The 27,431-nt window shown below is 38.2% G+C and overlaps 1 long non-coding RNA gene across 2 annotated transcripts; it reads right to left on the bottom strand.

Annotated features, from left to right (window-relative positions):
* Positions 1–9,487: 9,487 nt before the first annotated feature.
* On the bottom strand, positions 9,488–19,841 carry LOC117924661. Of its 2 annotated transcripts, XR_004652848.1 has the most exons (5): positions 19,461–19,841; positions 12,275–12,438; positions 11,166–11,240; positions 10,734–11,029; positions 9,488–10,458 (listed from the first exon to the last, which is right to left on the bottom strand). It is a non-coding gene; the product is annotated as an uncharacterized LOC117924661 (long non-coding RNA). The 2 variants fall into 2 exon arrangements; XR_004652847.1 differs by lacking the exon at positions 12,275–12,438 and having other exon boundaries at positions 19,461–19,837.
* Positions 19,842–27,431: the final 7,590 nt, after the last annotated feature.

A 27,431-nucleotide genomic window follows, 5' to 3' on the forward strand; every position in this document is an offset into this window, starting at 1 on the left:
TTAACAAATCATTTGTCTAACGTAGTGTGGATTGTGATATAAACTAGAAAAACCCAATCTTCCCTGATGACTGACTGATGAAATGTACATGTACAAGGGGGCTCAGCAATACAAGGACTGGGGTTAAACTTCATCAATTGGGTTCTTGGTTATTACAAGTAGTTCTTGTCAATCTGGAGCTACGGATGTGTTTTTCATGATTTTAACTAGTTAGGGTTGTCAAAGTATTGAGAATAGAGATAGAAATTCTTAGAAGAGAAGGGAGAATGGGTTGAAGCTCGGAGAAATGTTGACAAGGGGAGGCCGAAGCTGGTTTGCTGTGGACTCTTAAGTCCTTCAACCTTTCGCTAGAGGAAGTTGGGGGGAAGTCGAGAGGCTTTATTGAGGAAAGAGGGAGAGGTCTTTCAGCTTGGATTAGGTTTGGGGGGATGTGAGTTTACGCTTGTTGGCTAGGGTGGAGTCTTGATATAGAGATGAAGATTTGGTGGGTAGGAGTTATGAATAGGAAGAAGAGGGGAGGAAGTTCAAGTTGGAGTGCAGGTAGAACAAAGCAGGAAGGTTTCTATTTTGTTCAGTGGTGACTAAGGAGGCGAAGAGGTTTTCATTGATTTTCCATGAAGAGAGGAACCTCTAAAGTGGTTGGTCTTTACTAGCGAAGAAGCTTCGTGCTCTAGGAGTCCTACCATTAGCAAATTTTAGGGGAGTAGTTTTTTGGGCAGAGGCGAGGTGTTTTCCAAAGGAGGGGACTGTTTGAGGGTCCTTTGCAGACGCGATTAGGAAAGGACCAGGTGGGGTGGGAGAAGCTGTTTGGCTACAGTTGGGGGAAAGTGAGATGAAGTGCAAGGAGGTGCTTGGTAGGGTGGTTTAGAGAGGTTGCAGACCCTTTCCCAGATTTATCGTTGGTGCAAAGTGCGGTGACTAGGTTGTGGTCTTTGAAAGGGGGATGAAAATTCATGTCTTTGGAGGTTTCCTTTGTTGCTTGACTTTGAATTGAGTTCGGAGGCAAAGAGGGTGGTCTCAAGAGGTTCTAGAAGATGCTTAGACAAAGTTCTGCATCTGGTAAGGTGGACCCCCGAGGTGGGGTGCTTGCTTGAAGGGGGGTCCCCTAAGGAAGTCTAGGTGAGGGTGTTGGGTCTCCCTTTACATCTATGAAGCAGGGAGGTGCTTTAGGACAGTTGTGGGGGTTTGTCTCTTTGGATGACGACACTGCGATGTTGTCTCATCTTCAATCGGCGAGAATCTTGGTTAGGTCTTGTGGGAGAGTAAAGCCTGGCTCGTTGCAAGTGGTAGTGGGGGCTTCCAGCTTTTCCATTCAGTTGTGGTGGGAAGTTCCCCCCAGTTTTTCGATGCTGGTTCCAAGATACAATAACAATGGTGATTGCGGGCTGGAGGAAGGGGAAAATGTGGAGGGAGGACCACGCGCTAGCAAGAGAGTGGGAAAGAAGGGGTGAGCTTGGCTGGTTGCAGACGGAGATGTGTTGCAACAGTTCAACAGGAACACTCAGCCAGGTAAAGAGACACTTGTCCGTCGCAAAAGATTTGAGACGTACTAGTTGTAGGAGATTGTTTAGTTGACCCTTGTGGACAAGGCAGCTATAGCAGAGCATGGTCAGGATCTCTATTTATGGGCGGCAAGTGTTTGGGTGGGACCCAAGGTGTTAAGTGTTGTGTTTCCAATCAGGCCCAAGGCTTTAATGGGTTGGATGGTATTAAGGCCTGATTAGCCTAAGTTTTTGTAGAAAGAGAGGATTTAAGTTTGGGCCAGGCCCACAATTCTCTTTATACGGCTAAGGGGGTGGGCTTAAGAGAGGGTTGTGACTTTTCAAACATGGTTGTGGGAGAGAATGGCCCTCTAGGGCGTTACAAAGGGGGCGATTTCTCAGCAGAGAGTTAGATGACTGTGCAGAGAGCGTGCATCGAGGATGTTGTTGAGGGGCTTGAGATGTCAGTTGTGTCGGCTTTCGTGTGTTCCCATGTGGCATTCACTAACAAAGCCCTAGTCGTAGAGGCGAAGAAGTTTCCAAGCTCCGCTTCTTCTCTGGGGTTTTTGGAATCTAGGTGTCGTTCGTTAAAGATGCTACTTCTTGATGGGAGTTTGGTGGAGACTTCAGCTAGCATAGAGAAGGTTTTTTCTAGTAAGGGTGAGGGGGGCTAGGGCTAAAAAGTTAGAGACCCCTAAGGCCCTAGAGCTTGTCTGCACTGCAAAAGAGGAGGTTATGGATAATCTCCCCTCTAAGTTTGTCAATTTTAGCAGCTTTGTGGGGATGCCAGTTGAGGGGTTCGAAACGGAAATCAGTTCCCTGCTGAAGAAATTGGAGGCTTGGAGGCAAGGAAAAGGCGGGGGATGAAGGTCTCAAGCAGAAAGAGATACTCTCCTTCCGCTGCTTGCATCAAGAGGGAACTCCGAAAATTAGAGTGCTCAATGAACTACAATAGTTCCCCTCTGACTGTTAGAGGAAAAGGAAGGAGTAACGGGGTTTCAGAACCTGTTATGTGAAGTCACAGTCTTCTTTTGATTGCTGGTGGGTGTTTGGAGAGTTCTTGTTTCTGGTTGGGTTTCCAGGGTGGCTCTGTTTAGATTGTATTCCTAGTGGAGGTTTTTGTGTTCTTGGGTTTTGCTTGCCCTATGGCCTTTGTTATATACTTCGTGTGTACTCTATAGCGCCATTTTGCAAGCACATTTAATATATTCCTCTTATTTACCCATCAAAAAAAAAAAAAACATGATGTGGATTGTGTGGTGGGAGAAAAATGTTAGAGCCTTTGAGGAGAAGTGGGGTACAACTGAGATACTGAGGGATCTAATTAACCTTTATTCCTCTTTCTAAGCCTCTTGTACATCTACTTCTAAAAGCATTCCTCTCATAGTTTTTCAACTTGATTCATCCTCAGTATGCAAAACAAAAGGGTTTGAATAGCAACAAGAGGGGTTGAATGTCATTGGATTGAATGGGGTTGACTCGATATCGGGATAACCTTCTACGTAGGTAGAAGGGGGAGTCATCAGACCGTATTCCATTGATTCCTTGTGCTTGGCATGGAGCCAAGGGAAGCAAACTCACCTACAAGAGCAAGGAGCACTCTTCTTATAGCTAGCCACATTGTTGGTATTGAATAAAAAAAAGATATTCAAAGATATGCTGCAACAAGGGGAAGGAGGAGGTTCTAGGTTTTTTCCCATGATGAAGGTATTGGTTGAGAGGAAGACTTTTCTAATCAGGTTGGAAGGCGAGCAAGGAGGCGAATGGTGCTCGATAACAGAGAGAAGTAGAGGCTCTGTTTTCGCATTAGGTTTTGAAAGGGAAGTTGTTGGGTGGTTGGTTGATTACTTGACGAAAGCTTTAACTTTGAAGAGTCATATGGGGTTCAACAAAAAATTCAGAGGAAAAAGCAGGGTGCATCTTATGGAAGTTGGCTTCAACAACCATGGAAGGTTTATTAGGATCACGGAGTTTATTACCAACAGAAAGCCTTCCATTCTGATCATTCCTGAGGGTGACAAGGGCAGAGGTTGGGAGAATATAAAAAATGCGTTATTGTCTCTGTTGATGGCCCCTTATCCGAATGTAATAGAAAAGGGAAGGAATATAAGAGGGGAAAGCTGGTCTCACAAGTACGAAGGATCGATGCACAGATCATTTGCGAAGGTAGTCAGTGATGAAGGACCAAGAGGAGGTGGTCTAGTTCCAATTGGGAGATGGGCGAGAGCTGTGGTGTGTGAAAGCAAGTTTGACAGGGAGAATTGGGCTGACGTTGGAAGATCAGTGGCGAGAAGCTTAGGGAAGAAAGGCGTTGTAACGGTTGTACCCATTTCAGATAGAAATGGTGTATTCTTTGTTGAAACAATCGAGGAAGCCATATTTCTCCATGAATTGAGGATGATAAAGGTTGGGGAAAGGAACTTCATCCAGTTGCGAAGATGGTCGCCGAAGGAGAACGCGGAAATAGACGGGAAGTTCAGAGAAGGCTGGATCGAATTAAGGGGGCTGCCATTTCACCTATGGTCGGAGGTACACCTGAAGAAGATTGTGGAGCAATGGGGGACAGTAAATGAAATCGATTGGCGCACGTTGAAGCTGTTCGATCTCAGAAGGGCGAGGTTAAAGATCGCAATGAGGGATAGGGCAATCCTTCCAGCTATGATAGAAGTGTCCGATGGGGATTGGGTGTTTACAGTCGTCGTCGTAGTGGTCGGAGATGAAGAAAGAAGGAGAGGTGGCGAAAAAGGTGAGTCGACTCGGGTGGCTGTCGCTTCTCACTCGGGGACAGGTGGAGGAAGACGAGGGGAGAGTGGAAGATCAACGGCGGAAGAGAGATATCGTGTCGGGGAAGACAGCAGACAAAGGAAGGAGGGAGAAAAGGGTAAGGCTATGCTTACCTCAGCCGGCAAATGTGACAAGGGCTACCAGCTCCCGTCTCAGTCTTGTTTGAAAACAGATGGGATGGACGGGATCGAAGTAGCAGGAGAAAAGTGGGCCGGAGAAGACGAAGATATCAACGGTGTGGGCTGTCGGGCCTGTGAGAGGAGGGCCCGGTCGCTGGCAAGGCCTGGGCTTAAAGTAGATACAACGGGCTGCAAGCTTAAAGGCCCAATGGGGTTGGGCCTAAGCCCAGAAGGGTTCACTCCATTTGTGTCTGGGGCTTCGTTACGCAAGGAAGAAGACTCGTCTTCTGCAAACGAGAAGGGGAAATCAGACCCCGGACTCCTCGAGGTCCAGTCGAGCAGGATAGCGAAGAAGAAGGCGATGCAAGGTTCAAGGAAGCTGTGGGCAACTTTCTTTCCCCCAAGCTCAGAGCACCGACGGGGAATACGGTGCAGCGGCGAGCCCATTTCGCGCGGAAAAACCAAGGTGGATAGCGAAGAGGACTTAAGGGCAGAAGATTCAGGTGCCGAATCTCAGGCGAAAAGAGATTTAAGGGCAAGCTCTCTTTTTTCTCCTCGATTTCCAAGGATTCACAAGAAAAATTTAGGGGAAAGGGCTTCGGAGCCGAGAAAGGAAGAGACTTCGAACAAAGCTTCATCTGACGAAGATATGGAAGGATTTTTGGGCCGAGTGGGATCTGTTCCTCGTGGCTCAGCAGCCATGGTGATGCCTTCTTCGCCAGAAACCAGAGGTAAAGGGCCTAACTTGATGGGGAATTGTGGTTCGATGGTTGTGGAGTCTCTGAAGGTAACTCCTTCACTTTTTCAGTCTTCCCAGCAACTTATTCCCTCTTCTAGTGGCTTCACTAATTTCCTCTTGAACCCTTCCATCCCCATTATGAGTCCTTCTACACCCATGCTTCCCGTTTCAGTTTCTCAATCTTTGGCTCCTATGGAAAACCGAGTAAATTCCAATTCTTTTTTCAAAAGAGTCAACGATGCTTTCAAAGGTCAAAATCCTGTTGATATCCCTATTTCAGAAATGGAGGTGACCCAATCTGCTTGTCCCAACCAGATGTGTGAGAGCGTCAACCCTCTCTCAGTTTCCAGTCAGGCTGCAGTTAATCTGGGAGCCATTGCGGACTCTCCTCCGGGCGAATTCCAAATAGAAGGACTATCCCCTAGGAAAATGGCAAAAGTACGTGAGGTTTTAAAGTCTCTGGATATCAAGGTATATTCCAGGAGGAAGAGCAGATGCTCTACAGGATTGTGAGACCAACTGGATTTGGTCCGGGATCAGGGTCAGAGAGTTTTATATGAAGATAGTCAGTTGGAATACTAGGGGTTTGGGTTCTAAGAAAAAGAGAAGGGTGGTTAAGGATTTTCTGAGATCAGAAAAGCCGGATGTAGTGATGATTCAAGAATCTAAAAAGGAGGAGTGTGACAGAAGGTTTGTGGGTAGTGTTTGGTCAGCCAGAAATAAAGATTGGGCAGCTCTTCCGGCAAGTGGGGCTTCGGGTGGGATTTTGGTCATATGGGACTCTAAAAAGTTGCGTAGGGAGGAAATAGTGTTAGGCTCATTTTCGGTCTCAATCAAGTTCGCGTTGGATGGATGCGAATCTTTGTGGTTATCTGCAGTTTATGGCCCAAACAACTCAGCTCTAAGGAAGGATTTTTGGGTAGAGCTTTCAGACATTGCTGGGCTCTCTCATCCGCGCTGGTGTGTGGGCGGTGACTTTAATGTTATAAGGAGAAGTTCAGAAAAATTGGGTGGTTCTAGATTAACCCCAAGCATGAAGGATTTTGATGACTTCATAAGAGATTGCGAATTGATAGATTCACCTTTAAGGAGCGCATCATATACTTGGTCAAACATGCAAGAGAATCCAGTATGCAAGAGATTAGATCGCTTCTTGTACTCAAATGAGTGGGAACAAGTATTTCCTCAAAGTCTTCAAGGAGTACTGCCAAGGTGGACTTCGGATCATTGGCCGATTGTTTTGGAAACCAATCCATTCAAGTGGGGACCAACGCCTTTCAGGTTCGAGAATATGTGGTTGCAACATTCTAGTTTTAAGGAGAATTTTGGAAGATGGTGGAGAGAGTTTCAAGGAAATGGGTGGGAAGGACACAAGTTCATGAGGAAATTACAGTTCGTTAAAGCCAAATTGAAAGAGTGGAATAAGACTTCTTTTGGAGAGCTAAGTAAAAAGAAAAAAGATATATTATCTGTTTTAGCTAACTTTGATTCCTTGGAGCAAGAAGGGGGACTTTCCCATGAACTTTTAGTCCAAAGAGCTTTAAGAAAAGGGAAGCTAGAGGAGTTGATTTTGAGAGAAGAAATACATTGGAGACAAAAAGCTAGGGTGAAATGGGTAAAAGAAGGGGATTGCAACTCAAAATTTTTTCATAAGGTGGCCAATGGCAGGCGAAATAGAAAATTTATCAAGGAGTTGGAGAATGAAAGTGGTCTAATGTTGAATAATCCAGAGAGTATAAAAGAGGAGATCCTAAGGTATTTCGAAAAGCTTTACGCGAGTCCTTCTAGAGAATCGAGGAGAGTGGAAGGCTTAGATTGGTCCCCTATTTCTGGTGAGAATGCGTCTAGATTGGAATCCCCCTTTACTGAAGAAGAGATTTATAAGGCCATTTTTCAGATGGATAGGGATAAGGCTCCTGGGCCGGATGGCTTTACCATTGCAGTGTTTCAAGACTGTTGGGAGGTGATAAAGGAGGATATAGTGAGAGTGTTTGCAGAATTCCATAGGAGCGGAATTATCAATCAGAGCACCAACGCTTCCTTTATAGTTTTGTTACCCAAAAAAAGCATGTCAAGGAGAATCTCAGACTTTAGACCCATTAGCTTGATCACTAGTCTTTACAAGATAATAGCCAAAGTGTTAGCAGGGCGACTAAGAGGGGTACTTCACGAGACTATTCATTCCACTCAAGGAGCCTTCGTGCAAGGGAGACAAATTTTGGATGCAGTTCTCATAGCCAATGAGATAGTGGATGAGAAAAGAAGAACAGGGGAGGAAGGAGTTGTATTCAAAATTGACTTTGAAAAGGCCTATGACCATGTGAGTTGGGATTTTTTGGATCATGTGTTGGAGATGAAAGGGTTTAGTCTTAGATGGAGGAAATGGATGAGAGGTTGCTTATCCTCGGTTTCTTATGCAGTCCTAGTGAACGGTAATGCGAAAGGGTGGGTTAAGGCATCTAGAGGTTTAAGACAAGGCGACCCTTTATCACCTTTTTTGTTCACTATAGTGGCAGATGTATTAAGTAGGATGTTATTGAAAGCTGAGGAGAGAAACGTCTTGGAAGGATTCAGGGTGGGTAGGAACAGAACAAGGGTATCCCATTTACAATTTGCAGATGATACCATTTTCTTCTCCAGTACTCGAGAAGAGGATATGATAACGCTTAAGAATGTTCTGCTAGTGTTTGGATATATTTCCGGTTTGAAAGTTAATCTTGACAAAAGCAACATCTATGGCATTAATATTGAACAGAATCACCTTTCTAGGCTGGCCGAGATGCTTGACTGCAAGGCTTCTGGGTGGCCTATACTTTACCTAGGTCTTCCTCTGGGAGGGAATCCTAAGGCGAGTGGCTTTTGGGATCCTGTGATTGAGAGGATATCAAGGAGATTAGATGGGTGGCAGAAGGCGTATTTATCTTTTGGAGGTAGGATAACTCTCATTCAATCTTGTCTAACCCATATGCCTTGTTACTTTCTCTCCCTTTTTAAGATTCCCGCCTCTGTGGCAGCAAAAATTGAGAGAATGCAAAGAGAATTTCTTTGGTCAGGCGTAGGGGAAGGCAAAAGAGACCATTTGGTTAATTGGGACGTTGTGTGCAAACCGAAGTCGAGAGGGGGTTTGGGTTTCGGAAAGATTTCTATGAGGAATGTCGCTCTTTTAGGGAAGTGGTTGTGGAGATATCCTAGGGAGGGTTCTGCTCTGTGGCATCAGGTTATCTTAAGCATTTATGGTTCTCACTCCAATGGTTGGGATGTCAACAATATTGTTAGATGGTCTCATCGTTGTCCTTGGAAGGCCATTGCACTAGTCTTCCAAGAGTTTTCCAAATTTACTCGGTTTGTGGTAGGGGACGGGGATAGAATTCGGTTCTGGGATGACTTGTGGTGGGGGGATCAACCTTTGGGAATACAATATCCAAGATTACTTAGCGTAGTCACGGATAAAAATGTTCCTATTTCATCAATTCTCGGATATTCCCGCCCTTTCTCTTGGAATTTCAATTTTCGCAGAAATCTTACTGATCCTGAGATAGAAGATTTAGAAAGCCTTATGCGGTCTCTTGATCGTCTACACATATCTCCTTCGGTTCCAGATAAGAGATCATGGTCCTTATCTCCTTCAGGTCTTTTCACAGTCAAATCTTTCTTTCTGGCCTTATCCCAATATTCTGAGTCGCCTCCAGTGTTCCCTACTAAGTTTGTCTGGAATTCTCAAGTCCCTTTCAAAGTCAAGTCCTTTGTCTGGTTGGTGGCGCACAAGAAGGTTAATACTAATGACTTGCTACAATTGAGGAGACCCCACAAAGCACTTAGTCCCGACATATGTAAGTTGTGCATGAAGCATGGAGAAACAGTAGATCACCTTTTCCTCCATTGCTCTTTGACCAAGGGGTTGTGGCACAGATTATTTCAGTTAGCAAAGATGGATTGGGTTTCCCCAAGGAGCATATCTGACATGTTTTTTACTAATTTTAATGGTTTCGGATCTTCTAAGAGAGGGGTTGTTTTATGGCAAGACGCGTGCATCGCGTTAATGTGGGTGGTGTGGCGGGAAAGGAATGCAAGGATTTTTGAGGATAAAGCAAGGAATTCAAGGTATCTTTGGGATTCTATTCGTTTTTTGGCTTCTCTATGGGCTTTTTGTTCTAAGGTTTTTAAGGGGACACCTCTTAACGTGTTACAACTTGATTGGTTAGCGGTGTGTAAATAGGTCGTTAGTCTTTTTCTCGTTGTATTTCTTATATTTGATTACGTGTAGTCTTGTTTTTCTTTGGTGGGAGGATTTCTCATCCTTCTAATTGTATCTTCTTTTTATCAATATATTCCGTTATCGTTTCCTATCAAAAAAAAAAAATAGCAACAAGAGGAGTTTTGATTGAGTTTAAGGAGATGCTATTGCATTTCTTTTAGACTAAACCATTTGGATAAGTCTCATTGTGTAGTGGAAGGGTTTAGCCATATTTTTTATCAATTTTTTTGTAACTATAGGGAGGACTCCTCATCTTTCTATGTTATTTTTACTCATGTTTAATACATTTTTGTTTCTTATCACAAAATAAAAACAAAATATTCTAAATGTCCATAAGGTGATAAAGGAGGGATTCAATGGTGCCCAGATAATGGAAGATAATTCTTTTATCCAATACATGGTTTCTAGACAAAACATTTCTTGAGCTAAGACAAAAGATCTTCTGTGGACTGACCAGAATCTTTGAATTATTCAATCCTCAAAATAAGGTGAGTAATAGAATCTGAAGGGTTCAAATACTAGGATTATTTCACAGAAAAAGCAACTAGGTGGTTGATTTGATATTTTAGATGTGAAAGAAATAATGTAGGCACAAATGGGTCTAACAACAAGAGCAAAGCCCAAAAATAATTTGGAAAAGTGAGCTATGCCCCATGGATGAAATCTTTTATTTGATAGATAATGAAGGATAGGCTTCCTTGCCATGGACAGAGGCTTGGCTATGGGTCTTGAGTGCTCTGGCCGCAAATGGGGATCCAAATCTATTATTTTATTCAATATCATTGAACTAGGAGAGCTTGTAATTTTTCAAAGTTATCACACAGTCACACATGGCATAAAACCTGACTAATAAGCAGTTAATATTAGAAAGTACAGGAATGTGGTAAGGGAACTAGAATATGCCAGATTACAAGCACTGTTAGTCTTATAGGTTTTTCTAATTAATCAAGAGCACCAGCCTATATGGACATATACCACACGCGTATACCTGAAAAAGGGGTCTTGTTGCTGAATTTCAATGATTGAAGCAGTAACTTCAACCACAACTGGAAGACATCCTCTGCTTCGCCATGCAGATACCTGAAACCAAAAACATAGATTTCAATATTAAAAAACAAATTGCCCTGTTTGATAGCTGAGAAAATGTAGGAAAAGAAATGAAATACTAGTTTCAAGTTCTAGTTTTTAAGTGTGGTGTCCCTTGTTTTGGTTTATAAAAGTCTAGAATTCAAGTAGTTGCATTAGGATAATTTATGAGGAGATTTCTTTCAAAAATTCTGAGTTCAAAACCTACTTTTCTTTTCCGTTACTGTCTCAGCAAGCAAAGAAAGAGAAACTTGAAGTGATTTTCATACTCTTCGAAGAGCAAAGCCAACAGAGTCCTGAGAAGAAGAGAAGAGAGACTGTCTCACAGAGTTCCATTCTTCCCAGTTTAACCATGGAACTAGTTTTTGGCCATGTGATCCTTCGTTATCATGTCTGGATGCTTGGTCGAACCTAGTAGAGACTCCATTCCAACCACAGTTTCAGATTCAGAAAACTCTGATTGGAAAGAGACCTTAAACCACACCTTGAATTGATATCCAAACTTCAATTTTTCACAAGAGTATTTTGATTCGCAAAATCGGTCAAGTTCATTCCCTTCACTTCCCTGAAGTTTTACACTGAAGTTAGTTCCATGAAAAAATAAATAAATAAAAAACATGTGTGTGTCCAATTGAGAACCATTGTTTCCATCACTAATGACTAATCCATGATTTGCAGTATAGTTCCACTTAGGCACTTACTAATCCGTTCAAGGCTGCCACTAATTTGATTAGTCAAAGTGTGACCACCACTAAAAGCCCATCGAAAGTGGTCTCCTGCAATAAATAAAAAAAATTGCTTATAGAATGTATTCATACATATTTTAGACTCTTGTTACACTCCTGTAGAACATTAAATACAATTAATGGAAATGAAAACATATTTCTGGATGACTAGATTCAATCTCAAAAACAACTATAATTAAAATAATACAAACACATTTAAATTGGAGGGCAACATAATCTATCATTAACATACATGCCAAATCTATCATCCCAGCGTACAACATAATAGAAATCCTCTCAAATGATCAAGTATTCACATCCTCCAAGACAATTAAACAAGAATATAACTAGCTCACAGAAATGACTGTATTTCAAACTAACTAGCAAAATAAAGTTACAATTCATTGAAATACAATTATGCCAAATTCCTCACATGGACTCAAAGTTCCCTCTGATTGCTTTCTAGCACTGTATTTTCACCTAACTCTAATCATGCGCACTCGTTGCACTCAAATAAGAACTTGTTTTGTCATTTGAGGATCAAGTGCCTAAGTTCACATACTAAGCTAAAATACATTAGCCATAAGTACACGCAACATGGTTGGATGGGCTCTAACTTCATTCTTATTACTTCCAATAATTCTACTGCCACATAAACCATGTTTGGGAACTCATTGCACGTGATTTGGAACTTGCTTTTTTAATTTAGGTATCAAGTGTCCAAGTCCCAAACTAAGCTAAAAACAATTAAGCTAGAAAAATACAAATATATATATATATATATATATATATATATCATATTAAGCCAGGTTTCACTCTCATTTCTTCTACAACTCATTTGAAGCATGTTTCATTCAATCAGAACTTCTTTGTCCAATTTGGTTTTATATTGGACAGTGCTTGAGGCATAAGCCTCCGACGTGTTCTTGTTGCTGTGATTGCTAGACACCAAAAATAAAGAAATAACTAAAGAATGAAAGCTGTCTTTGAATCAAAAGAGCTCATGTAAAGTGAAATTTGAGGAGAAAACACAAAATAAAGAAATAAAATAAAATCCCTAACCCTAATCCTAACTCTTATCTCACATTCGGTGGATTGTCGGCGGCGGCACATCAGCCTTCTCAACACCGTCGGCAGCCGTTCACTCCGGCGTAGGCAGCTTCTGCATCTTTCCTTTGTTCCGACGGGATGTCCAGGTATGGTCCTCGGCTCTTCCCCTCTGCTCGTTCTCCGTTCTTTCTTCTCCCCGCTTATAATTTGATTAAGGGAAAGTTAGGTTTTGGGCTATTGATGTGGAAAATATATGATTTTGATAACCAAAATATACAAAATATGAGATAACTATTAATATGTAAAGTAATATCCAAAACGTGCACTATCTACTGTTTATTTTTCCTATTCCCATATTACCCCTAAATCTCTCCATGTCATCAGCAAATCCTCCCATGTCAGCAGAACAATTTGAAACTTGAACTCATTCTCAAAGCACAAAGAAACCCGACCCGAACAACTTTTCCTACCAATATTGTGTGAATTTCACCGTACCTTTGGCCCAGCATGTTGACCAACACCACCCTCATCTCCTGCAACTTCTCTGCTCTCCCATTCGTTTCTCTCAAAACCCGCAACCCCAACTCCAGAATCTCATTTATCAGAACCCCAAACCCTCCAATTCTCAGTAAACCCAAACACCCAATTTCTACATTTCAGAAAAGGGGTGGCCTTCAAATCTGTCAGAGCTCCTTCAACACTCAGAATCCAGAAAACCCAGCTGCTAAAAATTGAGCTAAATTGGAGAGTGAGAACGGAGATGGTGGGGATGGAGGAGACTGGACAACATCAGCTCTGCTTTTCGTGTTGTGGGTTGGACTCATCCACTATGTTTTCAACCTCACTCCTGACCAGACTCCAGTACCATGGACTGCAACCATTTCATACTAAAGAGAAGTGCTTTTGTTTTGCTTTTGTGTTTGTTTAATTTGATGGGATATGGTTTTCTTGTTGTTGTTGTTGTTGTGCTTATTTCATTAATTTGGAAAATCCTGATGAGCACTAGGGCTAGAAACCCATTTCAAATTCTAGTCATAGTTCTATGGTACCATTTATTTTATATGGGACATATTGAGGTATAATTGTCAAAGGTATTCCACATTTCTATTCAATTGTGGAATGCTTTGAGATTTTTTCTTATGATCCCATGAATGTTATTGGTGAAAAATATGCATAAATCTCCTTGTCTTCATATTGATATTTTGGTGTTATTTTAGGTTTTAAAAAATAAAGGAAGTGGATGGGGTGATATGTGTTCGTTCTTTTCTAAGAATGATTTTTGGTAAAACTGAAGTGAAATTGTCAGCAACTAGATGAAGTACAAATATTTATCCCTTGCTGCCAATATTTTTTTTTTTTTTTTTTTTGATCAGAAACGAAGAGAAATATATTAATAGAAGGAAAGATACATGAGAAAGAAAGAAAAAAGAAACAAAAGAAACCACAAGAAGGATGAGAGGTCCTTCCTACACAATCTGAACAACATAAAAACCCCCAACAATAGCTAAAAACAAAGAGAAACCCCCAAACTCAAACTTTTGAAGCGCAAACCTCACTCCAGTTGAGTTGTAACACATTTAAAGGAACTCCTCTAAAAGCTATAGAACAAGAAGCCCAAAGAGAGGAATAGAACAAAATCAAATCCCATAACGTCTCTTCCGATCTCCCCTTATCCTCAAAATCCTATTGTTTCGCTCTTGCCACACTATCCAAACCAAAGTGAGGCAAGCAACTTGCCAAAGAGTCTTGCCTCTTAAGGAGTTCCCCAAGCCTTTAAAAGCAATAACCAACATGTCCACAAAGCTCCTTGGAGGGACCCAAACCAGCCCAACTAGCTTGAACAGCTTGTTCCAGAGTCCAATGGTAATAGGACAATGAAGAAAAAGGTGATCAATCGTCTCCCCATTTCCTTTGCAAAGAATGCACCAATGAGGACAGAGGGACTTGTAAGGTCTTCTCAACTGCAACTTGTCATTGGTGTTCACCTTCCCATGAGCTACTAACCAAGCAAGGGCCTTAACTTTGAAGGGACTTTTGAACTCCACAAAAACTTGGCCGGAAGGAACAAAATAGGATTAGAGACTTTTGACAAGGCCAAGAAAAAGATTTCACTGAAAACAGGCCTGATGAAGACAAAGACCACGCTCTATAATCAGCCAAAGAAGGAGAGAAACGCACTGAACTGAGGGAGGACATTAATCTCTAAGGAGATCAATTTCTGAGTCGGTAAGATTGCGGCGAAAATTTAAATTCCAAGCCAATGGAAAGGAATTGCCAAGGACATTTGAAACAGTGAGGTTTTTCACAGAAATAACTCTATAAAGATCAGCAAATTGCGAGCACAAAGATTGGTTACCCCACCAAAGATCTTCCCAAAAGCGAATTCTCTCCCCATTGCCCACCACTAGACGAACAAAAGGGGAAAATTCCTGGAAAACTTGAACAATAGCCTTCCAAGGACATCTGTGTGACCATCTAACCACCATGTTGGCGTCCCATCCATTAGGATGTGTCCCATATATACTCACTATAACCTTATGCCAAAGACCACTCCTTTCTCTAGGGAACCTCCAAAGCCATTTCCCTAAGAGAGCAATATTTCTCAAAGAAATCTTCCCAAAACCCAAACCTCCCAACTCCTTTGGTCTGCTAACAACCTCCCATCTGACAAGATGATCTTTGCTGCCAATATGGGTACAGGCTAATTTTGAAACATATACATATTGTTGAAACAAGAAGTTTTTTCATGTTGTATATAATATCTTAGTGACCAAAATAATATGTTAAGCTTATTTTGCTTTCCATATTTGACACGATTACAAGTCACTATTTTTCTACATAAACAAAGGAATTGCTTATTCCTTAGTTGCTAAAAAGTGTATTCAATCTAGAAAATGTTTTTTGGTACTTAGTTGTTTCATCTCTTTGAAAGAGAACTTCTGAATTTTAGGAGTTCATTTATTTCAATGATGATTGATATGCAATGATGTAAGTCAGTTCCCATGACAGAAACTGGTCCAAGAAGCTAGCAAATATGTTAATAAGATTGCTTCCACTGGGGGAAAAAATATTTTTCTTGCCTACGTGTAGAATGTAGTATTAAAACATTGGTGTTGGACCTGTTGATAGTGTTCGAATGATATACGGTGTTGGTACTTACAAGATATTGTTGTCAAAAACGGTTTATATATTTATGGACCAGTGGTAGAGTAAAATATTATAAGTTGTGATTATCGTTTCCATCAAGAGCCACTTGAATGTAAGAAAATAATGAAAGTGGATGAGTTGAGATGTGCTAGTTTCTTTGTTTGAAAGATTTTTAGTGAGTATAGTGAAACAAAAGGTTTGTGAATCTAGTTTATAATATCTTTATGTATAAATATTATATTAAGCCTATCATACTGTCCATTTCTTTGAAATGATCATTTAGGGTGTAATCGTCTTTACATAAGCTAAGGAATGCCTTACTCTTTAGTTCTCAAACAAATAGATTTTACTTAGAAAAGTTCATTGAGTACTTGGTTGTTTCATCTCTTCGAACAAGATAGGAAGAAAGGAAGAAAAGTTGGTATAGATGTTAGGATGCCAATTTTTTTGGAACAAAGAAACTGGAATATGGGCTTTGTCCATTAATGACCAAACTATTATTCTTTTTGTGCACTTAATACTGTTTCGGTAAGCCAAACTTGAACTCTACCTCTCCCAAGCCTCGGGCCTTCCTTCGTCACCCTCAGACCATGCCATTATGTGGTTCTCTTGTGTGCTCAAGTGGTCCACCAATGGTTTTTTGGGACTATACCTTAGGTACTACCTTAATGGCCCTTAGGTACCACCTTAAGGGACCCTAGGTACTACCTTAGCTAAACCTGAACTCTACCCCTCCCAAGCCTTGGGCCTTCCTTTGTGACCCCTTAGACTATGCCATTATGTGGTTCTCTTGAGTGCTCAAGTGGTCCACTAATGGTTTTTTGAGTCTGTACCATAGGTACTACCTTAAGAGCCCTTAGGTACTACCTTAAGGGACTCTAGGTACCACCTTCGCTAAACTTGAACTCTACATCTCCCAAGCCTCGGGTCTTCCTTTGTGACCCTTAGACCATGCCATTATGCGGTTCTCTTGTGTGCAAAAGTGGTCCACCAATGGTTTTTTGGGACTGTACCTTAGGCACTACCTTAAGAGCCCTTAGGTACTACCTTAAGAGCCCTTAAGTACTACCTTAATGGCCTTTAGGTACTACCTTAAGGGACCCTAGGTACTACTTTAGCTAAACCTGAACTCAACCTCTCCCAAGCCTCAAGCCTTCCTTTGTGACCCTTAGACCATGTCATTATGTGGTTCTCTTGAGTGCTCAAGTGGTCCACTAATGGTTTTTTGGGATTGTACCTTAGGTACTACCTTAAGAGCCCTTAGGTACTACCTTAATAGCCTTTAGGTACTACGTTAAGGGACCCTAGGTACTACCTTAGCTAAACTTGAACTCTACCTCTCCCAAGCCTCGGCTCTTCCTTTGTGACCCTTAGCCATTATGTGGTTCTCTTGTGTGCTAAAGTGGTCCACCAATGGTTTTTTGGGATTGTACCTTAGGTACTACCTTTAAAAGCCCTTAGGTACTACCTTAAGGGACCCTAGGTACTACCTTAGCTAAACCTGAACTCAACCTCTCCCAAGCCTCGGGCCTTCCTTTGTGACCCTTAGACCATGCCATTATGTGGTTCTCTTGAGTGCTCAAGTGGTCCACCAATGGTTTTTTGGGACTGTACCTTAGGTACTACCTTAAGAGCCCTTAGGTACTACCTTAATGGCCTTTAGGTACTACCTTAAAGGACCCTAGGTACTACATTTAGGAACCAAGTTCAAAATTACAAATGTCTTCAACATGACATGAAATTGGATACTTGGCAGACGTTTTTTTCTTGAGCTTGATCTCATCAATTCAATGGCCAAAATAGATACAGTTTGGGGGTCTAACTTTACGCCCTGAAGAATCTAATCCCAAACTTTTATGCCACAAAAATAGTAGAATTTAAAATCATCCATTCTTCCAAACCAGCAGCTCAATTCACATCTAGTAAAATATTAATATCCAGAACCCTTTTACGCAAATCTGATTGTTATAAACAAAAAAAAAAAACACAATGATAATCCTAAGCACAATCAAATTGGAAACTTATGCATCTTTGTAATTTTTTTAATTGCATTTCTACATAGCTAATGAATCAAGAAAATAGAAGATGTTCCTTGTTAATTGTCATAGTGGTAACTGGAAAACAGTGCCAAAAAAATGGAAATCACAATGCCCATCAAATTAACAACTGGACAGAACATCATAAGCTAAAATAAGAAACAAATAAATATTATTTATCTTCAAAATAATTCATTTCTTCATTAGTTAGTATTCAGTTTGTGAATGATTTTTGCATTAATTTAGAACTCACAAGCTTAGCTAAGAAACTTACATGGATTATATATGGGTTTGCAACCATGTAAATGATTACAATCATTTGTTACTAAAGGTAATTGCTAATTGGCGAATTTGTTAACAAAATTGCAGTGTATGCATAGAAATTTTAATGAAAAGCAGTTCACAATTCTTTAGCAAAAGCATCATAATGAGAAAAAATAAAAATGATTTTTAATTGAATGAAACTTACTTCAAGTTTATAAGATTCTGTATTTCCTTTCCTATCACCAAGCACCAAATTTCCATCAATCATGAATTTTTATTTCCTGATTTTGGACGTAATGTTTTATCCATAAGGTTTACATTACTATAAAATATTTGTTATTAAGAGCTATTCCTTCAATTGAATATCTTGGTCCCATGTATCCTACATTATATTGGATAAATTTAAATTTGATTTTTGTACATTAGCTTTGACAAAGGGAGGCAGCAAGCTTGAGGAAGCAACTACAATACTTGCAAGACACCCACAGGTAAAAAATTGTGTTTCTATTTATAATGGGCATAAAACATTACTTACATTGGCCCAACAGTTGTAAAATGAAGGGATGCATGATCAAGAAAACAGTGACTCTCCATGTTTACTAACAATAGTTGTAAAATAATAGTAGAATATTATTTCACTAATAACATTCCCATCTCTTGATGTCAACATGTATTTCAAAAATATCCATGAAAAACAACCATTTGAAGACTGAGAATGGTGTAATCAGCACCACAGCCCTCACCCAAAATTCTTCCAATAGCTCTTCCTACCTCTAACCGATCCTCTATCCCTACAACACTTCCCAAACCCCAGCTGGAGCCCACCTCCCCAATAGGATAATAACTCAATTTATTGAACCCTTCTCTTCAATGATACTTGCATATGAGCACACTTTACATTTCTCAAAAATAGCCCAGTCTCTTCTTAGCGAACACCACCCTCGGTTGCCTAGTCAAAGATGCATAGGAAGGGGTTTCCACCATAGATGGCATCCCCATCCTTAACTTTTCCCAGCCTCCGTTTCTAACACCCTCTGGAATGACCATAAAGATAGATCTTCAATTTATTACAAACTTAGATGAACCTTCCTCTACTATCAAAACATACCTCCAAAGGATGTGTCCTTGTTTTTCCTCTAAACTTATTGATGAAACCCAAGGAACTCTCTAACTCAAACGCCTTCTTCAACTACTCCAGCAGCAAACCAATCAATGGGTCCAAACACTGAAATAGGAGACCTTTTCTCACAACAAATCAAAATGAATTTTATCCGCACACAAAAACCCAATCATCAGAAACCAAAACAAAAAAAATAAAGGAAACAAACAAAAAACTAGGATTTAGGATTCGAACAAAAATCAACAAAACCCAATCAACATCGCAAATATCCGATCAACAACCTTGAATTCATATTACAAGAAGACCTCAAAAAAATATTATACGAAACAGCAATCTATTGAAACGCAGACCAGCAAGCCACACATAATTTCTAACGAAGCAGTAAAACGGATTCCTACTTAAAAATAAAAAATAAAATAAAAATAAAAATAAAAAGGGGATTCATCGGTTTTTTCAAAATAGAGAGACTCGGAAAATCATAAACTCCGATGGTACCCCACTGAGCATTAGGCTTACGATTTTTATTGGCTCCCAAAAACTGAAAATCGAAGATCGATCCTCTTTTCTCCATAACATAACTAGAAACCTCACAAACTAAAACAGAAAGCGAAATTAAAAAACAAATTACGGTTTAGAATTGGGAAGATAACTCACCAAAAATGTACAGAAACCACGAAAAGCTCTGATTGATGACCTGGAATCACAGTGCAGAAGAAAGAGCGAACCACGGAATGAGAGAATCCTCTGGGCTTCGAAAGAAAAAGAGCTTCGAAACGAACAACGTCGCTGTACTACCTTGAGGGATATCGGAAGGAGCGAGGTTTTAGAGAGGGCAGTAGTAAAACAAGGACCAGGGTTTTTCTATTTGGGAGACCCAGTTCGCCCGTCTTCAGATTTGAAATTAGGTTCGAAATTGGGAATTACCTGAGATGGGGTTAGGGCAAACTGACCAGAAGCGGAGAGAGATTCCTACTTTTGGTTCTCGGGTCGGGTTTCTTTGTATTTATGGTTCGAGAATTAGTTTCGAATTGTTCTGCGGGGAGGATTTGTTGATGATATGGAGAAATTCAGGGGAAATCTGCAGGACATATATTATTTTACCTATTAATAGTTGGATCTCATATTTTATATATTTGGATTTCAGAACCATATATTTTTCACATGAATGCCAAAACACAACTTTTCCATTTGATTAATTTCCTCACTTCTTCCAATTTTATTTTTTTAATTATTTTATAGTTCTCCCTTTTCTTTTTTTTTTGTTTTTTTTTTTTTTGAAATAGCTTAAATAATGTAGGGTTAATTTATTAAAATGATGAAAAAATATCATATTTATAAAATTAGCTATTCTCATTTTTCAAATTGAAGATTAACCCAATATTTATATAAATATTTTTCAATATTTTCATTATTTACCTCTGCGCTTTAGATGAAAATATTATTTTTTCAGGAAAAAAGCGAAGGTATTCTCACTCAAAATAGATATTTTTTGGGTAAAAAAAATAGGAGGTTAAATTTATAATGTTATGTTTTTTCTATCATTTTTAATCAATTATCCCAATAATATATTATTCCATACTATAGGCCAGCCAAATGAATGTGTTAAAGAAAATGGCACAACAATCCCATTTATACAAACTAATTCTCATATTTGTGTTAATAAAAATTTAAACAAGAATAAACACAAATGCTCCATGTTTACTTCTTTTTAATTTTTAATTTATTTTATTATAAATTAAAATTTATTTTATAAATAAATAACTGTTATAAAAATTGATGAATTATTTTTTAAAAATATTTTTTTTATTTTATGCATGTTAAAATAGGAAAATTTTAAAAAAATTAAACTAAAACATTTTTAATTTAATTATATATTTATCAAGATTGGATGCAACAATATTCAAATCCACATGAAATTTTGCAAAAAAAAAAAAAATCTTAAATTTATTCCTAATCCATATATTTTAATTTCAAACTCGTTCCATTAAAAATAAAATACTACAATAGGCATAAAAAAAAACATGTTAATTACTATTTATAGACTATTTATTTCTTTTTTTTAAGAAATCATTTTCATCTCTTTGTTTTATTTATTTTTATAAAGTGGTCTCTTCTTTCTTTCTTTCTTTTGGCTTTTTTATGTAGAAAATTAGCAAACTAAATCAAATTTAATTTATTTTTCCGACATATATTCGTTATTAAAAAACTTTAGATAATTGATGATTGATTTTTTTCTCTTTGCTATTGATTTTTTTCCACATAACCCATGTATGGCATAAATACTCAAATGAGAACATGTCTATTGAATCACACTCAAAAGAAGTACAACACCCAACTCTACAAAGGCAATTTGGGAATCTGAGGGCACTTTTGCAACAACTATGTGAAGCCTATTCATCATATTTTGTCAAGCATTTATACAAACCCTCACCAAGATGATAGGTGCAAAATCTCTGAGATCGTCTGCTCTGTTTGAGGAACTAACATCAGGAAATTGTTATTCAAACTCCTCTCAAAAGTCCTAGTCAAAAAGACCCCTCTAAGCATCATCATACATCCTACGGCTTCCTTGTACTTTATTAGAGTATGATACAAATTATGGACTCAAATCTTAATAACTTTAAGTTTTTAAGAAATTGAAACTTAACATGGTATTAAAGTTCTAATTAAGTGGAAGTCTTGGAGTCAAGTCCTCTCGATAAATACCTATCTAACTATTTGTGATCACAAAATATGTGATTTGTTTGTTGCTCTTTCGATTTATGTTTCTCATTATGAAGATGGAGTCCTATATTGGGGGATTAGAGCATGATGTATATTATGGGCTTAAATCCTAACAACTTAAGTTTTTAAGGAAAGTTGGTAACTCAACACATCTAATATTCCTCACTCCACAAACCTACTCAATCCCAAGCTAATTACAATATCAAAGGACATAATTTTCAAATTTGGATTCTTGGAGACACATAAAACTGCTTTGTGCAACCGGAGAAAAGATTTGATGAATCTCCTTTTGCCAAAATCACTGAGCCTCCCAACAATCCCAAAAATAATTTTTAGCAAATTATTTGGTGATAAACTCACTAAAAGTTGTTGCAATGACAAAATTATCTTTATTGGTTCTCTAACTCCAATTTTTAAAATGTCAAAAATGTTCCCCTAAGGAAAAATCTTTGATATAGATAAGCTATCTATTTGCTAAAAGAAAAGGTCTTTGGCTCTTCAAGGATTAGAAACACAAGATTTGAAAGGGAAAACCCATTTTTTCACCATGTTAGTTTACCTAATACAACCCACTAACTTGGGTTTAATAAAAAACCTCTATTATATTTCTTTTTCTTCATTCATGGTTGTCCCTTGTATATAACACCTAACTACTTTAGTCTCAGACTTCAACAATGGTGAAAATAGATTAGTCCATTCTTTTCCTTACTCTAGAACTTCATTTTTATAGATAATGGTGAATAAATAGTATACCAAAGTACACAAAACATATACAATGGTCAATAGGCACCAAAAGGCTATGCCAATAAAAAGATAATAAAAGAAACAACTCCCTCATTCAATAAGATTCTAACCAATCTACAAATCAATTAATGATATAAAGTCTTCATATATATATAGCCTAACTTATGATAAAGTTACTTGGAAATAAACATTTCGACTTTTAATTAGATTACTCCTTATCTTCAAATGATTTCAGATTTCTTTCCTTCGAATTATTCAAATAATTCATAAAAGAGAGACTTTCGATACCTTTTTTGCATTGTTCTTCCTACAAAAGAATCATGTTAACTTAAAAAAAAAAAAAAAAAAGTCTTTTTACCAATAAATATGGCTCCCAAACTATGCCAAAGAAAGAAAAGAGTAACTATCATAAAACTTTTTTTTTTGGCACAATGAAAGAGAATGTGATTAATTGATTTTTTTTCGTCTTTAAATATAAAACATTTACTTGCTAACCACCACCCTTTCTTTTAAACTTGATTTGAAGTTAACATCTTTTAACTAGCTCCCTAAGCAAAAAAAGTTGCTTTATACGAGATCTCTAAATTCCAAATTATGCCCATTGGAAAAAGAGTGTTCCTATTCAAGACAAAATAGAGATATTTGACAAAAAAAACTTCATTCCTCCAATCCATCCAAAACACCATATCGTATTCTTCCTTATTTACTATGTATCTTGCAATCTTGAGAAAAAAGTCTCCACATCATGAAGCTTCCAATCGTTTAAGCGTCTAGAGAAACCATATTCCATTTACCTCCACATACATTTGTCCTATCCCACAATTTGCATACAAATAGGGAAAGCACACACACAAGGGCTCATCCCTCACACCATCTATATGTTAGGATGGGATCATCATTGGTGCATGCATTGAAAACCTTAGGGCTATGGGATCTAAGCAAAAGTGGAAGCATATATGATTTTTCCTAAAACCTTATATCTAGGTGCTAAAAGGCATACTTTTTTATTTTGATATCTTTTAACACAAGATGGCTCCATCTTTGACCCTTAGCATGTATGTAGAGTCAAAGTTTAAAATGTCGTGATTTTCTTATGATAATGACGAAAATATCTCAACCAACTAATTTTTCAATTATATCATTAATTATTTACAGATTTTTCAACAAGTTACCGATTTCTTACCTTTTATTGTCGACTTTTCGACGCCATGTCAACCATTATATTATAGAAAATGAATTTAGTGAGATGTTAAGTTGTAGAATGCCCATTTCATATCACCTGAGCTGGCACCTCTATGTGACTTGCTAGTAGGAAGCTCAACTATCAAATAACCATTTGGGGTTTTTACCTTTTTGATTAAGGATGGCCCATTTCTTATTTAAGGAAAAACAAAAACAAAAAACAAAAAACAAAAAGTATCAAATGAATAGTTGAGCAAGGCCTCAAATATTATATAAAGGGTCTGCACCACTTTATATATACATATCTTGTAAACAATATATTAATATTAAAATTAATTAAAGTAAATTAAGTTTAGTTACTTTATTATATTTTTATATAATAATTAAATATAAAACAAATAAAAATTTATAGATAAAATTATCAAAAATTTAAATAAAAAATATTTATACATATATCATTATTTTTGTACATAATATTATGAATTTAGTATACATATATTATTTTATTCAATAAAACACCTTACTATTATATGTGTAGACCCCTTTTGTGGGGGGGGGGGGGGGGGGGGGGGGAGAGAGAGAGAGAGAGAGAGAGAGAGAGAGAGAGGATTTTTTCTCTTCCTTTGCATTTCCTTTTGAAATAGAGGAGGAGGGGGGGCCTTCTCTCCCGGGAAATCAATTGCATGGGCATGGCAGGGCCATGCTGGTGGTGAAGGAGCCATGCTGCTGATGTGATGAACAGGAAAGGGAGGTAATGGCTTGCGGAAGAAGATAGCACCTGTAGCCAGAGAAAAAAAAAAAGAGAACGGAGTGGGGCAGGAAGCGGAGAGAGAGATAGCAAGAGGAGAGGGTTTTTGGCTGGTTTTTCTTTGAAAAAGGAGCCCGGTGGTCGCCAAAGCAGGACAGGTATTTTCAGGTATCACCATTTATAGCTTTTTCGTAGGCTCCCTCATATTTCAATTTCTCCTTGTTTTGTTCTCCGTGAGTTCAACTCTACTTGTTGAGCTGCTGTGTTTTTTATGATTATCAGTTTGACCTTTAAAGAACTTGTTATATTTTAATGTTTCACCTCAGCAAGCATCTTCTACTTTAATCCACTAAATGTTAGATTCATGGATGAGATAGTGAAACGGGTTTGGCATGCTTGTAAAACGTTCCATGCTCTGTGCTCCTTCCTATTTTCTTTGCTTCTCTGTTTTCGCCATGATGAAGCACTCCATCAAGCTTCATGCTGAGAAGACTGGAAACCCGATTTTCCTCAATCTCGTTCCTCTTCTCGTGGGTAATGTGGGTCTGATTTTCACAAAGGGTGATTTGAAGGAGGTCGACGAAGAGGTGGCGAAGTACAAGGTTGGAGCTCCTGCTCGTGTTGGATTAGTTGCTCATATTGATGTCATTGTCCCACGTGGTAACACTGGACTCGACCCTTCCCATACCCGAGCCTCCATCAAACCCATCTCTCCAACCCTTTCCCAGCATCTTCCCTTGAGGTCCACTCTCCATCAAGGTCACTATCCATCACCGCCAGCCATCTATGCTGTCAATAGCCCCCCCCCCCCCCCCAACTCATCTTCATGTCCATCCCTCACACATTCTTGAATTCCCATGCAAACAAAGTCCTATGCATGTCGTCACCCTTCCTCTCTCCATCACCACATTTTCTCTCTCTAAAGCACTTCTCCATTTCGCTCCTTCTATATCTTCCTCTATGTAGATCCCCACTTTAAGTTATCAATGGGTATGCAAATCCCATCTCACCAGCCCAGCAATGGCCTTCACGTGTCTAAGCGGCGAAATCAGCACAAGGAGGGGCAGCCGACGATAGGGTCACGTGCAGCGCCAATCACCGAAGACGACGTGAAGAAATCCGGCGGCGTCGGGGGGGCGGCGGTCAGTGCAGTTGGAGTCTTCAGGTTCGATGGGGAAGGCGGTGCACGATTCGTTAGTGACGAGCTTAAATGAGGAGGCGAAGTCCAGGCTCAAGGTGTCAAAGGCGGTAATGTGGGTTTTTCTTCTGGTGGTGGCGGGTCCAGATTTGAGCCAAGCCCAAGTTTGTAATGGAAATGGCTGTTTTGGGCTTGCCCATGGTTCGGATTTGGGCTTAGGTTTGGAGCCCAGCCCGCGCATTGATGGGGAGCCTCATTGTTCCTCAAACTAGCCACCCTCATGGCCCAAGGCCATGTTGGGTTAGCCCACTTGGCTGCCCCAACTTTTAAAAAAAAAAAAAAAATCTCTAAAATCGTTTTTTTTGAAACACAAAATAATTTATATTTTAATTATGTATAATCACCAATATATGAAAAACTTTTGTCTAAATTAATTTATATTGGACTCAAAGAAGTTTCTACATTCTTGACTTTAAATTCCTTTTTCAAGACTTAGGTCTTTAAGTAATCCTTCAAAAAAACCCCATATCCTAATCTAATCTTTCAATAATCCGTTTAAATCTCATTTTCATCAATTAAGAATTATTATCATATATTATCTAGCTATCTAAAGTCTAAAGCTTTCAAAGAAATCATGTGTCTTAATTTAATTCTTCAATAATTGGTTCAAATCTCACTTTCATCCATTAGAGTTAGTATCCCCTATTTATTTACTAATTTAAAATCCAATTCTTCAGAAATCTAATGTCCTAACTTAATTTTCAAACCCCTAAAAATTCCACTATTCTTTTTATTCGATTTAAGTGATTATTTTCGTTAATTGGTATTATCATCCTATGTTAGTTTATTTATCCAAAATCCAATCCTTTAAAAAGATCCAATGTCATAATTTAATTTTCAATCCTAAAACTCTACTACTTGTCCAAATGCTATTTCCTTTAATTAGAATTATTATCCCATAGTTGTCTAGTTATTTAAAGTTTAATCCTTCGAAAATTTCATGTTTTAACTTAATCTTTCGAATCCTAAAAACTCTACAATGCAACTAAATCTTATTTTCATTAATTAGAATTATAATCCTACATTTATCTAGTTACTTAAAGTCTAATCCTTCAAACATTCCATATTTTAATTTAATTTTTCAATCCTAAAAATTCTATGATTCGTTTAAATTTTATCCTCATCAATTAGAATCATCATTCCATACCTATTCAAAGTCTAATATTTCGAAAACCCCATGTCTTAATTCAACTTTCAATCCCATAAATTCTATTATTTGTCTAAATTTTATTTTTGTTAATTAGGATTCTTGTTCCATATCTATTTATTTATATAAGGCCAAATTCTTCAAAAATCCAATTTCTGAATTAAAACTTCAATCCCAAAAATTCTACTATCCAACTTTATTCGCCTAAATATTATTCTCGTTAATTAGTATTATAATCTCATACCTACCTATTTATTCAAAGTCTAATCCTTTAAAAATCCAGCACCCTAATTCAAAGTTTCAATTAGAAAGATTCCACTATTTTTTTTTTATTATTATTCGTTTAAACATTATTTTTTTAGTATCATTATTCCATATTTATTTATTTATTTATTTCAATCATTAAAATTCAATTCTTCAAAACCGGATTTCCAAATTTAACCTTTAGACTCGAAAATTCCACCATTCACTTTTTATTCATTTAAATATCATCTTTGTTATCATTATTATAAATTCCACGTTCACTTATTTCTTTCTTTTAAAAATTCAAATAATTAGAGTTCAATTATTCAAAGATCCGACTTTCAAACTTAATTTTCAAAATCCCACTATTCACTTTCATCCGTTCAAATATCACTTTCGTCAAAAACCGATTTTCCAATTTAATTTTTAATCTCACAAATCTCACCGTTCACTATTCATCCGTCCAAATATCGTTTTGATTAATTAATAATATTATTCCATATTTACCTATTTATTTCTCTTAAAAATCTCAATCATTAAAGTCTAATTCTTCAAAATTCCGATTTCTAAATTTAGCTATCTAAAATTCCAAGTGTCCTATCTCCGAACTTAATTTTCAGTTCCTAATGTTCCGATTAC

This window comes from Vitis riparia, chromosome 11, assembly GCF_004353265.1.
Source record: "Vitis riparia cultivar Riparia Gloire de Montpellier isolate 1030 chromosome 11, EGFV_Vit.rip_1.0, whole genome shotgun sequence".
NCBI classification, from domain to species: domain Eukaryota; kingdom Viridiplantae; phylum Streptophyta; class Magnoliopsida; order Vitales; family Vitaceae; genus Vitis; species Vitis riparia.